We start from the raw sequence: 15,187 nt of genomic DNA, 5'->3' as shown, positions 1-15,187 counted from the left end.
GAGGTCAAGCAAATATCTGAAACAAAATACAGAATACCTTGAATACTACTACATATGGAATAAAATGCAAGCTGGTAAAATGTCTTGGTGGATAATAGAGCCTGCTGTGAAATTCTTAGCACCTACATAAAAAGCTGGACACAGCTGCACATGCCCATACCACAGAAGGGGTAATAACAGGTGGATCCCAGAGCTTCCTGAGCGATGGGTAGAGGAGTTAGCTTTGGATTCATTGAGAGACTTTGTCTGAAAAGCTAAGGAAAAAGAGGATGAAGGGAGATACTTCGAGTCTTCCTATGCCCTCCTCACACACACACAGGAATATTCACCTGTGTGTGCACACAGAGGCATTTTTGTGCACACACACACACACCCCATACACACACACACATAGGTGCTGTAGGACAAATAGTCAAAGATCTTGGAGTTCAGATTTGGATTTTCTTTTGCACATTCTATCTCACATTTTTCTGCCATAAATTTCTTTTGGAAAAAGTATATTGAAGGCACACATGTCAGGTTATATTTTCCATAACATGAGATGATTTTTTCCAGAACTATACCTTTACCCCATGATAGAAGTCCCCCCATCCACACCTAAGACACAACTACAACTGGAAGGAAGAGCTGGATATTTCAGCTAAGACTTTGCATCCCAGTGCTAAGATTGGCGATGTCACAAAGTGCAGAAGGTGTTCTGTAGAACTGAGGCTTACACGAAGCCTCATCATCTCTCTGCCTCCCAACGTGGGGAAAATAGGTATACAAAAACAGACTTTATAACAGGCTGCACGTGGCTATCCCTGACCTTTCTCTCAATGTCACAAAACTTGGTTTCTCACAAAGACAGTAGATCACCAAGAGTCTGTGCTGACAGTGGCCACACAAGGTCATCTTGAAGGGTCATACCATTTCCAGGTTCTGTGGATGGAGCCAAGGACACCCTGCAGAGCTCAGTGAGGTGCTGGCTCTCATTCACATGGCACAAATATGAAGAGAGAGTACATTACTTTGTTTGTTGCTATGACAAAATACCCAATAACGGCAACTTAAAGAAGAGGGGAAGCATTAATTTCTATCCACGTTTGAGCTGATTGCATCCATCAAGGCAGGGGAAGTGTGGCAGCTGGAGTGGGAGGTGGTCACATTGTGAGTGCGGAAAGGAAGCAGAGGGTGCTCAGCTTGCCTTCTCTTTTACAAGAAAACCAGTGCATGGATGTTTGCTTGTATGTATGTTTGTTTGTATATATGTATGTATGTATGTATGTATGTATGTATGTATGTATGTATGTATGTTTGTATATATATATATGGATGGATGTTTGCCTATGTGTATGTGTAACATGTGCACAGTACCCACAGAAGCCATAAGAGACTCAGGGAAGAAAGGCAGGTGTAGCTGTCAACAGGGCACAAAGACTACAGTGCTCAGTTTCCCTCATGACTGTGTATGCAAACATCAAGGTGAGAGCACAGAGAAGGCCCCAAAGTGAAGGCTGAACTAGAGTTACCGATCGTTGTGAGCCACAATGTGGGTGCCAGGATCTGAACACAAGTCCTCTGCAAGAGCAGTCAGGACTCTTGGTCATCAAGCCATCTCTCCAGTCCCACACAATCATTTTTATACACCCCCAAAGCACACAGCACCACATGTTATGTGTGTGAAGACTCACAGTGTGATTTTTGTGTGTGAATGTTCACAGCTGGTGTGACATGAAGGCTCTCATGTTCACAAACATTTGCAGAACCATTTTCATTTGGTAGCCTCTGACATTCTTGGTCTTGTTTTTTGCACACATCTTCAGGAGGGAAACAGCGATGAATGCCCCAATTTCGTAGCCACACTTGGCCTTTCTTCATTAAGTGAGACATCACCTCAGCCTCTACTCTTTCCATTTTATTCAATGTAGTAGAATCTGTACCATAAGAAAATGGAATCCCAGATGCAGAGTGAAGAAGTTTTGCTTTTCTTTGTTTTGTTTTCCAAGAATCTGTCTCTTTGTTTTTGTAGGGATTTTTTTCCACTTCTGCTTTAATCTAGTATAAGAATCAGTGGTAGATGCTTTGTTCAGACAGAGTTTTTAAAAGGGGTGCAGGTGGAGTGAGATAAATTACTGGAGAGAAATCATCAGGATTTTGCTTCTAAATACAAGTTATTGATTGGCTTGATTTCTAGTCACACAGAACCCTGAACCACACTGACTCAAGCTAAAACTCCACATCTAACGGTTTGCTGAAAGAGGAAGGAGCCTTAAAAATAGATCCAGAGGGCCCATTTGTGGGCCAGCTGCATGTGCTTGGGGTCTACTACTGCAGGAGCCAATGCACCCTACCATCCTAGTCTCCTGCTCCACCCATGGGACTAGGTAAACCAGGGCCCATTTCTGGGGCTTCAGCCTATGTTTGGGGTCTGCCACTGTGGCTTCCATTCACCCTGGTGGGACACAAAGCACCCCAGCATCCTAGTCCATTTCTCCAACCACCAGACCAGGCAGAGGAGAACTACCTGAGCACTGGACTTGCCTACACCCACCTGAAGGGAACCCTGGTCCTGTACCCACCAAGAGAGGAAGAGGCTCCTTCTGCACCCACTGGAAGAATGAATGAGAAGGAGACAATATAAAAACACACACAGCAACAGAAAAAACAATATGACACTGCCAGAGTCTAGAGACTCTACACCAACAAGACCTGAAAATCCCAACACAAATGAAGCAGAAGAGAATGACACTAAATACAACTTCATGAAAATTATAGAGGCCCTCAAAGAGGATATGAGAAAATCCCTTAAAGAGATGGAAGAGAAAACAATCCAAAAATGCAAGAAATGGAGGAAAAGACAAAGCAAAAATTGCAAGAAACAATTCAAACAGTGCAAGGGCTGAAATCTGAAATAGAAACGATTTTTAAAAAACAGTCTGAAGGAATGCTGGAAATAGAAGAGCCGGGGAAATGGTCAGGTACTACAGATGCAAGCATGACCAACAGAATACAAGAGATGGAAGAGAGAATCTCAGGTGTTGAAGATACACTAGGAGAAATAGATCCATTGACCAAAGAAAATTTTAATTCTAACAAATCCCTAACACAAAATATCCAGGAAATATGGGACACTGTGAAAAGACCAAACCTAAGCATAACACGTGTAGAAGAAGGTGAAAACCCCCACCTCAAAGGGGCAGAACACATATTCAAGACATTTAGAAGAAAACTTTCCAAACCTAAAGAAAAACATGCCAATGAAGGTACAAGAAGCTTACAGAACACCAAATAGAGTGAACCACAAAAGAGTTCCCTCGACACATAATAATCAAGACCCAAACATACAGAATAAAGAATATTAAGAGCAGCTAGGGAAAAGGGCCAAGTAACATATAAAGGCAAACCTATCAGAATCACACCTGACTTCTCCATGGAAACTCTGAAAGCCAGAAGGTCCAGGATAGATATTCTACCAACACTAAGAGACCACAGATGCCAGCCCAAACTACTATACCAAACAAAGCTCTCAATCACTATAGACGGAGAAAACAAGATATTTCACGACAAAACCAGATTTAAACAATACATATCCACTAACCAAGCAATACAGAAAGTTCTGGAAGGAAAACTCCAACACCAGGAAGTTAACTACAACCAGAAAAATATAGGCAATAGATAATCCCACTGTACCAACATGCAAAAGAAACAACAGGTGGAAATCTAAATACAATTCCAACAACAGCAACCATTCTGAAACAAACAAGAATGAGCAACCAATAGTCATTAATATCCTTCAATATTAATGATCTTAATTCACCCATAAAAAGACACAGGCTAACAGAATGGATTCAAAGAAAGAATCCATCCTTCTGCTGCATACAAGAAACATACCTCAGCTTCAAAGACAGATGTTAAGGGTTGAGAAAAGATTTTCCAATCAAATGGACTCAAGAAACAAGTGGGGGTAGCAATCCTAATATCTAACAAATTAGACTTTGAACTAAAATCAATCAAAAGAGATGAAGGAGGTCATTTCATACTCATCACAGGATAAATCTATCAAGATGAAGTCTCAATTCTGAACATATATGCCCCAAATTCAAAGACATCTATGTTAGTAAAAGAAACATTACTAAAACTCAAATCACATATAAAACCTCATGGACTTATAGTGGAAGACTTCAACATGCCCACTCTCACCACTAGACAGAACTACTAGACAGAAACTTAACAAGGAAACAAAAGAACTAATAGAAGTTATGGCCCAATTGGGTTTAACAGATATCTATAGAACATTCCATCCAAATACAAAAGAATATACCTTCTTCTCAGCGCCACATGGAACCTTCTCAAAAATCGACCATATGCTTGACAACATAGCAAACCACAACAGGTACAAAAAAATTGGAATAACTCAATGTATCTTATCAAACCACCATGCTCTAAAGTTAGAATTCAACAACAACACAAATTGCAGAAACCTTGCAAACACATTCCTGGGTCAAAGAAGAAATAAAAAAATGAAAGTCTTCCTAGAATACAATGATAATGAAGACACAACATACCCAAACCTATGGGACACTTTGAAAGCAGTGCTAAGAGGACAGTTAATAGCACTAAGTACCCACATGAAGAAACTGGAGACTACTCAAACTAGAGAATTAACAGCACAACTGAAAGCTCTAAAACAAAAGGAAGCAACCCCGCCCCCCCCATTAGCTGAGCAAATGCCAAGAAATAAATAGAGGGCTGAAATCAACAAAGAATCAAGTCTCCAAACTACCAAAGGATCCGATTAAAAAGTGGGGTATAGAACTAAATAGAGAATTATCAATAGAGGAGTCTAAAATGGCTGAGAGACACTTAATAAAGTGCTCAACATCCTTAGCCATTAGGGAAATGCAAACCAAAACAACTCTGAGATACCATCTTACTCCTGTCAGAATGGCTAAAATCAAAAACACCAATGACAGCTTATGCTGGAGAGGATGTTGAGAAAGAGAAATACTCTTCCATTGCTGGTGGGAGTGCAAACTTGTACAGCCACTTTGGAAATCAGTATGGAGATTCCTCAGGAAAATGGATATCAGTCTACCACAAGGCCCAGCAATTCCACTCTTAGTCATATTCCCAAAAGATGCCCATTCATACAACAAGGATGCCTGTTCTACTATGCTCATAGCAGCACTATTTGTAATAGACAGATCCTTGAAACAACTTAGATGCCCCTCAACTGAAGAGTGGCTAGAAAAAATGTGGTACATTTACACAATGGAGTACTACTCAGCGGAAAAAAACAATGGAATCTTAAAATTTGCAAGCAAATGGATGGCACTATAAGAAACCATCCTGAGTGAGGTAACCCAGCCACAAAAAGACAAACATGATATGTACTTACTCATATGTGGATTCTAGATGTGGATCAGGGGAGTGCCACCCTACAATCCCATTGCCAGTGAGTCTGGGAAACAGGGAGGTTCCCAAGAGAGATATGCAAGATACCCCAGAGAAGGGGAATGAGGCAAGATCTCCTGAGCAAATTGGGAGCATGGGGGAGGGGAGAAAGAACCTGGAAAAAGAGAAGGGGAGAAGAGGAGAGGAGTGAAAGATATGGGGGAGCAGTAAGGTTGAGTCGGGGGAAAATGGAGGAGACGAGGATGAGAGATACTATAATAGAGGGAGTCATTATAGGTTTGAGGAGAGAGCTAACACTAGTGAGATTTCCAGAGATCTACAAGGATGACACCACCTGGCAAACTAGGCAATAGTGGAGAGACTACATTAATAGCCCCTCCCTGATAATGAGATTAATGACTACCTTATATGTCATCCTAGCACCTTCATCCAGTGATGGATGGAAGCAGAGACAGATACCCACAGCTAAACACTGAACTTAAGTACTGGAACCCAATGACAGAGAGAGAGGAGTGATGAGCCAAGGGGTCAAGATTGTGCTGGTGAGACCCACAGAGATAGTGGACCTGACAAGGGGGAACTCTTGGACCCCAGACTGATGGCTGAGAGGCCAGCATGGGACTGATGCAGACCCCCCTGAATGTGGTGTCATTGAGGAGGCCTTGGCAATCTCTGGGGCCTTGGGTAGTAGATCAGTGTTTACTATGGTGTACGAATGAACTTTGAGAGCCCATTTTATATGGAGGGAACCTCTCTCAGCCTGGACACATGGGTGTGGGCCTAGGTCCTGCCCCAGATGAAGTGACAGACTCTGGAGATCCCCCATGGAGGGCCTCACCCTCCCTGGGAAATGGTGTGGGGATTGGGTGGGAGGTTGGGAGGAACTGATAGAGGGGCAAAGAGGAAGGGTGGGAGAAGGATCTGGGATTGACATGTGAAGCAAGCAAGTTTCTAATTTAAACAAAAAATATATTGAGAAAAAATAGGTTAAAAAAACTAAACCCTAAGGTGTAATGATTGACACTCTAGAATGATAACCATTAGTTAAAATAAAACAACTCATAATTAGATGTTTTTGTTATTGTTTGGAAATGCTTCTAAACTCATATCCAGGTGCCTTTATACAGCACAGGTCCACCTGCATAGGGGTCTGTCGATAGTGGGCTTGACTCTCCTACATCAATTAACAATCAATACACTGCCAAGGCAAAACTGATGGAGTCAGATCCTAAACTGGGGTTATTTCTACCAAGGTGTGGCAAATTGACAACCAAGATTAGTCATCACAAGAAACCAAAGGCTTCAAGGAAGAGCATGACTCATCCATGGAGGACACCTCCATTTGAACACAACAGTTAATCTTACAGATACATTCTGTGGCACAACATCTTATAACCCCTCTCATCAAACCCATCTTAACCTCATCGTCTAAGAGGGAGATGCATTGGAAAGTAAATAAGAGAGAAATGGAGCAGAAATAAACACTTATCAGAAATAAGACAAGTGGGAGGCATTACTGCATCCTTGATGCTTCCCTCCCATTGTCTTTGTAATGATAATAAAACCATTATGTTCCAGGTAGAATAATTTTCAGTGTTATAAATAATATAAATAATATTGCTTATCATTCATAAGCCACATTTGTGCTAATCACTTTGATGCGTTTTTCTAGCTTGCTCCTAATGGAGAACTGATGAATTGGAATTGTTCCTTTGCTCATTTACACATGAGGGAAGTGAGGTTTAGAAGTTGAGCCAATTTCCCAACACTCTAAGCTAATAACTGACAGAGTAAGAAAGCCACACTTCTCCCTGACATTGTGGCATGGGTTCATGAGAAGTATAACACAGTGGCTTGCAGAGATTCCAATGCTCAGTATGTGGTAGCTGAACACTGTCTTGGATCCAATATTGGGAGTAAGGCTCAATTCAATTGAGAGCCAGCTCAAGGATCCCCGAAACAGAACAACAAAAGATGCTAGAGAGTGAGGAACCTAAGGTAAACAAATGTGAGTCTTCAACAGACCGTAGAGACTGATGGTACAAATCCAGGGCACAGGTTTGTTTGTTGGTCTTTGCCGGGGTGGAAAGAAACACTTGTTTAGATGCCTACATCACCCTATATGCAACTACAACGAGGGCAGTACATGGAGGCCTCTTTGAAGTCCAAGAGTTTTTGTTTTGTTCCATTTTTCATGTGCGTGTGTGTGTGTGTGTGTATGTGTGTGTGTGTGTGTTTCTGTGTATGTATGAGTACATGATGCATAACATCCACTTATTCTTCCATTTCATTCACTGAAACTGTCTCTTATTCAAAGCCAGAGCTCACCAGTATTACTAGTTGTGGCAGCCAACTTGCTCTGGATACTCCCTGTCTCTACCTCCCAAGATTGGAATTATATGTAGACCACAAAGCCTACTCATCATTTACTTGGATATCCAAATTCAGGTGCTCACACCCACACAGCAAATGAGCCATCTCCCCAGCCCATCAAGGTTCAAGTCTTGATGTTGAACCCAACTGTTATTTGCTTTTTCTTACTATCGTTTTGGTCATAATATCAGAATCAGGTTAAAATACGGCCATGTTAAATCACTCCCACTTGTGGAGTCTAAGGAGAAGCAGAGCTGCTGAATCTCTGTTCCATAAGGCAAATACCTTGAAATTGAAGATAAAGGATGCATTCCACTTCAGTATGTGGTTGCTGCTGCTGCTGCTGTTGCTGCTGCTGCTGATGATGGAGTGAATGAGGCTGTGTAGTGAGCACTCTTTCTGGCCAGCTTGGTCCCAAATGAATACACAGAGACATACTATGAAACTGTTGGCCAGTGACTAGGGCTTCTAATTTGGCTAGCTCTGTCTTAATTATTAACCCATTTCTAATAATCTATGAATTTCCATGTGGTCCTATCTTACCGGAGAAGGGTCCAGACCTCTTACTCCTTCCTCCACTACATGGCAACTACCCTCTGCCTACATTTCCCAGAATTTTCCTCTTCTCTTAGTTCAGGCTATCTTCCTGTCTTATTGGTGTTTTATTCATTAACCAATAAGAGAAATATATACACAGATGGACAACTCCCATCATTTCTGGTCAATGAGGGGCTTCAGTTGAGTCTCTTATAATAACAGTTAAAAAGTGAAATCCCAAAGCCAGCCTGGACAACTAGCAAAACTTCTCTAGATGACATCAGCTTTTCTTATTTCTTTTTGGTTTCTGTTTTTCCTCTTTCATTTAAATCAATGCTGCTGTTCTGGTTTAGGGGTGTTTATTGGAAGGACTTTGACTGTGTCTGATGGTTCAGGATCTCCAAAGCAGCATGGCAAGCCTGACAGTGTGGCAGACAGTTTCGTTTTGATTTTTGAAGAAAAATATGGCACAGCTGAGATGCTATCTGAAGACAGGGTTCTAAGATGAGATGACATCCTGAGAAAAAAGGTTTGGAGCTTGTGTTTTCTTATGATAAAAGCTAGTTTTCTTATGATAAAAACAATTATTCTTTTTCAACCAGGGTCTGTGTTGGAAATACAATGCTTTGTTTCCATTTCAACATTGCATAATTTCCATATGGCAATGCTGGGAATCTTTTCTGATACCAAACAGATTATAGCAGTGACAAGTTGAGCAAACACTGGCATTAGAAGGGGTTTTAATGATGAATAATTAAAAAAAACTTTTTTTGTCTGTGGTAGATTCAGTGTTCTGCACAAACTCTAAGACACAGTAATTTCTTTTTTAGATGGCCAAACAGAATGGACCTAACCAAAGCCACAAAATATCATTCCTTGTTTTTAACACACTGATTCTGTTTCATTGACTTTTTTTCTTCTGTAGTATCTTATCTTTACTGCTATTGCATTGGGGCTCATTTTTAAGATTGTTTTCTCCCCTTAAATTAATTGTTTTCTCATTTTCTAGTGTAGATAAGAACTTGGGTTGCTGGCCTGAGACCATTGTTTGCTTCTAATATGAGAATTAGTGTTATAAATAAAGTTGCCAATTGAACCCTTATAACTATGTCCCACAAACTTTGATGTTGTATTTTCTCTTCTTTTTCAGTGTTGCAGATTTTATTTCTTTCCTTCTTTACATATGTATTGTTTAGGGATATGTGACTTCATATTTATGGATTTTGAGACTCCCTGTTGCCTTCTATTATGACTTCTACTTTGATTTTGTTGTATTAGCAAAGCACATCCTGAGGGAATGGAAATGCAGCTCAATGGACAGGTGGCTCACCTAGCCCACAAAAGAACAGGTTCCATTTCCAGCACACTATAACACAGGTGTGGTATGTATATGCATGCAATGCCAGGACCAAGAGGTAGAGGCAGGAGGATCAAGAGATCAAGATCATCCTTGGTTACATAGTGAGTTTGAGGCCAGCCTGGGGCACATGAAACATGTGTGAATATGTAAACAAACAAGAGACCATTAACAGAGGAAGACATTCTTCCGGGATGTCGTCATTGCAGAGGACAACCAATGGGCGAAAGAGGCAAGAAAGACAGTCAACCTTCCTCTCATAATTGAACTTTCCCCAAGATAACAGCATTGATTTTTTTTTTTAGGTCAAGACTTTCTTGACCTAATCATTTCCTCCCAAATATGGTTCTACTGGGGATTTAAATCTTCAGAAAATTGCTGAAACATACTCAGATCACAGTGAATGGTGAAGATTTGGACAGCTGTAGTGGTGAGAGCATTATTCTTCCAACCTCTTGTCCCCGTAAGATAGCTAGCTACTTCCTCCCCCTGGCAGCTCACTGAGAGATGTGAGCTCTACATTGATTAACACTGTTCAAAGGCTGAGCCACCATGCCATGTCCTGTCACCTGTATCAAGCTCAAAGTACTAACAGTCATCTGTGGGAATAAAAATATACATAAAATTTGAAGTATCTCTAAACTATAAATCACTAATTTGATCAAAATATTATTTAGATTCTATTCCTTTAGAGTACAGCACATTAAATGTAGAAGTTAAGGGCCTTTGTTATGACTTTTGGGCAGGTATATACTGTACTTTGATCATCTTCATTCTTACTGTTATCCTCTTTATCAAACTGAACACCCAGCCCACTGGTCCCCTTCCTCTTTCCAAATACCCCCTTTTATCTCATGTCCTTTACTAAAATCTAAATTTCACAAATGTTATTTTGAATTTGGATTGTTTTATTTCACATAGTACACTTTCCTATTCCATCTATTTTCTGAGAACAACAGATAACAAATACACTATTGTATAAATACCATATTTTATTTAGCCATTGATCCAGCGGTTGGCAGCTTAAGTTACTTCATGGCTTGTCTATTGTAACACAATAAATAAATGACCGAGCCTGGCTCTCCCCATACCTGTGCCCCAGCTTCAGGTGAACTTGGGTCCTCCTGGGGACCCCTTCCCTGCCCATCACTGCTCCCTCCAACTTCTGGGCCACTCCTGGCATCGAGAGGCTCCGTCCACACAGGAAAGACCCAGTTCCCATTCCAGGTTCCCCCCACACCTTCGCTCCAGCTTCAGGAAAGATTTGAGTCCTTCCAGACTCCATCTCCAGCTCTCCCCACACCTTCACACCCTGCTTTAGTGAGACCAGTGCAGACAGAGAGACCTCACCTGCACCCACTCAAAGAAGGGATGGGAAGACAACAGTATAAGAACACACTTGGCAATAGAAAGACCAGTATGACTCCACCAGAATCTAGAGACTCCACACCAGCAAGACCTGAAAAGGACAACATAGATAAACCAGAAGAGACAGACCTGAAAAATTATTTTATGAAGATGATAGAGATCCTCAAAGAGGAAACAAGGAAATCCCTTAAAGAAATAGAAGGAAAAAACAAACCAAAAAATTGAAGAAATAAACAAATCTTTAAAAGAATCTAAAGAGAGTCAAGAAAAAACAAACAAGTGAAGGAAACAACACAAGCAGTCCAAGCCTTGAAAACCAAAATAGGATCAATAAAGAAAACATAGAATGAGGGGATGCTGGAAATACAAAAGGTGGGTAAACAATCAGAAACTACAGATGTAAGTATAACCAAGAGATGGAAGAGAGAATCTCAGGTGTTGAAGACTCATTAGAGAATATACAGTCATCGACCAAAGAAAATTTTAAGTCCAAAAAATCCCTAACACAAAATATCCAGGAAATATGGGACACTGTGAAGAGGTCAAACCTGAGAATAATAGGTATAGATGAAGGTGAAGAAACACAGCTCAAAGGTACAGAAAATATATTCAACAAAATCATAGAAGAAAACTTCCCTAACCTAAAGAAGGATATGCTTATGATAATACAAGAATCTTACAGAACACCAAATAGACTGGACCAGAAAAAGAAGTCCCTTCATCACATAATAATCAAAACATCAAACCTGCAGAATAAAGAGAAAATATTAAGAGAAGCTAAAGAAAAAGGCCAAGTAACATATAAAGGCAGACCTATCTGAATTACGTGTGACTTATCAATGGAAACTATGAAAGCCAGAAGATCCTGGTCAGATGTGGTACAAATGCTAAGGGAACAAGGATGCCAGCCCAGGGTACTGTACCCAGAAAAGCTTGCAATTACCATAGACAGAGAAAACAAGATATTCCACAACAAAACCAAATTTAAACAATACATATCCACAAACCCAGCCCTACAGAAAGTACTGGAAGGAAAACTTCAATCCAACGAAGACAACTACACTCACAAAGACATAGGCAACAGATAATTCCACTTTACCAAACACCAAAAGAAAAAGGGGGAAATCCACACACAATAATACCACCACCAATAAATACAAACCAAACAAGAATCAAAAATCAATTGTCATTAATATCCCTCAATGTCAATGGTCTCAACTTGCCTATAAAAAGACATAGACTAATAGAATGGATACAAAGACAGAATCCATCTTTCTGCTGCATACAAGAAACATATGTCAACATTAAAGACAGATGTTTCCTCAGAGTAAAGGGTTGGGAAAGATTTTCCAATCAAATGGACCCAAGAAACAAGTTTGTGTAGCAATCCTAGTATCTAACAAATTAGACATCAAATTAAAATCAATCAAAAGAGATGAAGAAGGACATTTCATATTCATCACAGGAAAAGTCCATCAAGATAAAATCTCAATTCTGAACATCTATGCCCCAAATACAAAGGCACCCACATTTGTGAAAGAAACATTACTAAAGTTCAAATGGCATATAAAGTCTCACACACTAGTAGTAGGAGACTTCAACATTCCACTCTCACTGCTAGACAGAACCTCCAGACAGAAACTTAACAAAGAAACAAAAGAAATTATAAAAGTTATGATCCAATTGGGTTTAACAGACATGTATAGAACACCCCATCCAAACACAATTGAATACCTTCTTCTCAGGCCATATGGAACCTTCTGTAGAATAGACCACATAATTGGAACCATAGCAAACCTCCACAGATAAAAAAAAATCGAAATAACTCCCTGTATCTTATCAGATCACCATGCTTTAAAATTAGAATTCAACAACAACACAAATCGCAGAAACTCTACAAATTCATGGAAATTGAACAATGCAAAATTGCACCATTCCTGGATCAAGGAAGAAATAAAAAAAAAAGAAATGAAAGACTTCATGGAATTCAATGAGAATGAAGACATACCCAAACCTATGGGACACTTTGAAAGCAGTGCTGAGAGGAAAGTTCATAGTCCTGGAGAATAGTCACACTGGAGAATTAATAACACAAATGAAAGCTCTAGAACAAAAAGAAGCAAACTCTTGCAGGAGGAGTAGTCGCCAGGAAATTATCAAATTGAGGGATGAAATCAACAAAGTAGAAACCAGGAAAATATTGCAAAGAATCAATGAAACAAAGAGTTGGTTCTTTGAGAAAATCAACAAGATATACAAACCTTTATTCAAACTAACCAAAAGGCTGAGAGAGAGCATGCTAATTAATAAAATCAGAAATGAAAAGGAGTACATAACAACAGACACTGAGGAAATCCAGAGGATCATTAGGGCATACTTTGAAAACCTGTATTCCACAAAATTCAAAATTTAGAGGAAATGGACAATTTTCTGGATAGATATCACTTGCAAAAATTAAATAAAAAACAGATAGGCAATCTAAACAGACCTATAACCCCTAATGAAATAGAAGCAGTCATCAAATGTCTCCCAACTAAAAAAAGTTCAGGCCCAGATGGCGTCAGTGCAGAATTCTACAAGAAATTTAAAGAAGAGTTCCAGTGTCCCACACAATAGAAGCAGGAGGTTCGCTACCAAACTCTTTTTACGAGGCTACAATTACCTTGGTACCCAAGCCATACAAAGACACAACGAAGAATGAGAAATACAGACCAATCTCCCTCATGAATATTGATGTAAAAATACTCAATAAAATACTGGCAAATCAAATCCAAGAAAACATCAGAAAAATCATCCACCATGATCAAGTATGCTTCATCCTAGGGATGCAGGGATGGTGCAACATACGAAAATCTATCAATGTAATCCACTATATAAACAAACGTCAAAGGAAAAACCACATGATCATCTCACTAGATGCTGAAAAAGCCTTTAACAAAATCCAACACCACTTCATGATAAAGGTCCTAGAGAGATCAGGGATAACAGGAACATTCCTGAACATACTAAAAGCAATTTACAGTAAACCAACAGCTAACATCAAACTAAATGGAGAGAAACGCAAAACAATTCCTCAAAAATCAGGAACAAGACAAGGCTGTCCACTCTCTCCATATCTCTTCAATATTGTACTTGAAGTTCTAGCTAGAGCAATAAAACAACATAAGGAGATCAAGGGGATACAAATTGGAAAGGAAGATGTCAAACTTTCACTATTTGCAGATGATATGATAGTTTACATAAGTGACACGAAAAACTCTACATGAAAACTCCTACAGCTGATAAACACCTTCAGCAAAGTGGCAGGATTCAAGGTTAACTAAAAATAAAACAGTATCTCTATTATATACAGACTAGAAATGGGCTGAGAAAGAAATCAGTGAAACATCACCCTTTACAATTGCCATAAACGCTGGGCGGTGGTGGCGCACGCCTTTAATCCCAGCACTCGGGAGGCAGAGGCAGGTGGATCTCTGTGAGTTCGAGGCCAGGCTGGACCGATAGCCTCCAAAACAATACAGAGAAACCCTGTCTCGTAAAAACCAAAATAAAAATACAATTGCCACAAACAACATAAAATACCTGGGGGTAATGCTAACCAAACAAGTGAAAGACCTGTATCGAAAGAACTTTGAAAATTTAAAGAAAGAAATTAAAGAAGAAAGCAGAAAATGGAAAGATCTCTCATGCTCTTGGATAGGTAGGATCAACATAGTAAAAATGACAATCTTACCAAAAGCAATCTACAGATTCAATGTAATCCCTATCAAAATACCAGCACAATTTTTCACAGACTTCAAAAGGGCAATCCTCAACTTTATGTGGAAAAACAAAAGACCCAGGATAGCCAAAACAACCCTGTAAAATAAAAGAATTTCCAGAGGCATCACCATCCCTGACTTCAAGCTCTACTATAGAGCTATAGTCCTGAAAACAGCTTGGTATGGACACAAAAACAGACATGTAGACCAGTGGAATTAAATCGAAGACCCTGTTATAAACCCACATACCTTTGAACACCTGATCTTTGACAAAAGAAAAGCTAAAACTATACAATGGAACAAGATAAAGCATCTTCAACAAATGGTGCTGGAGCAACTGGATGCTGGCATATCTATCATCATGCACAAAATTTAAGTCCAAATGGATCAAAGA

Source organism: Mesocricetus auratus, unplaced genomic scaffold, assembly GCF_017639785.1.
Source record: "Mesocricetus auratus isolate SY011 unplaced genomic scaffold, BCM_Maur_2.0 Super-Scaffold_100025, whole genome shotgun sequence".
Taxonomy (NCBI): Eukaryota; Metazoa; Chordata; class Mammalia; order Rodentia; family Cricetidae; genus Mesocricetus; species Mesocricetus auratus.
The sequence above is the reverse complement of the archived record's forward strand: the minus strand, read 5'-3'. Positions refer to the sequence as shown.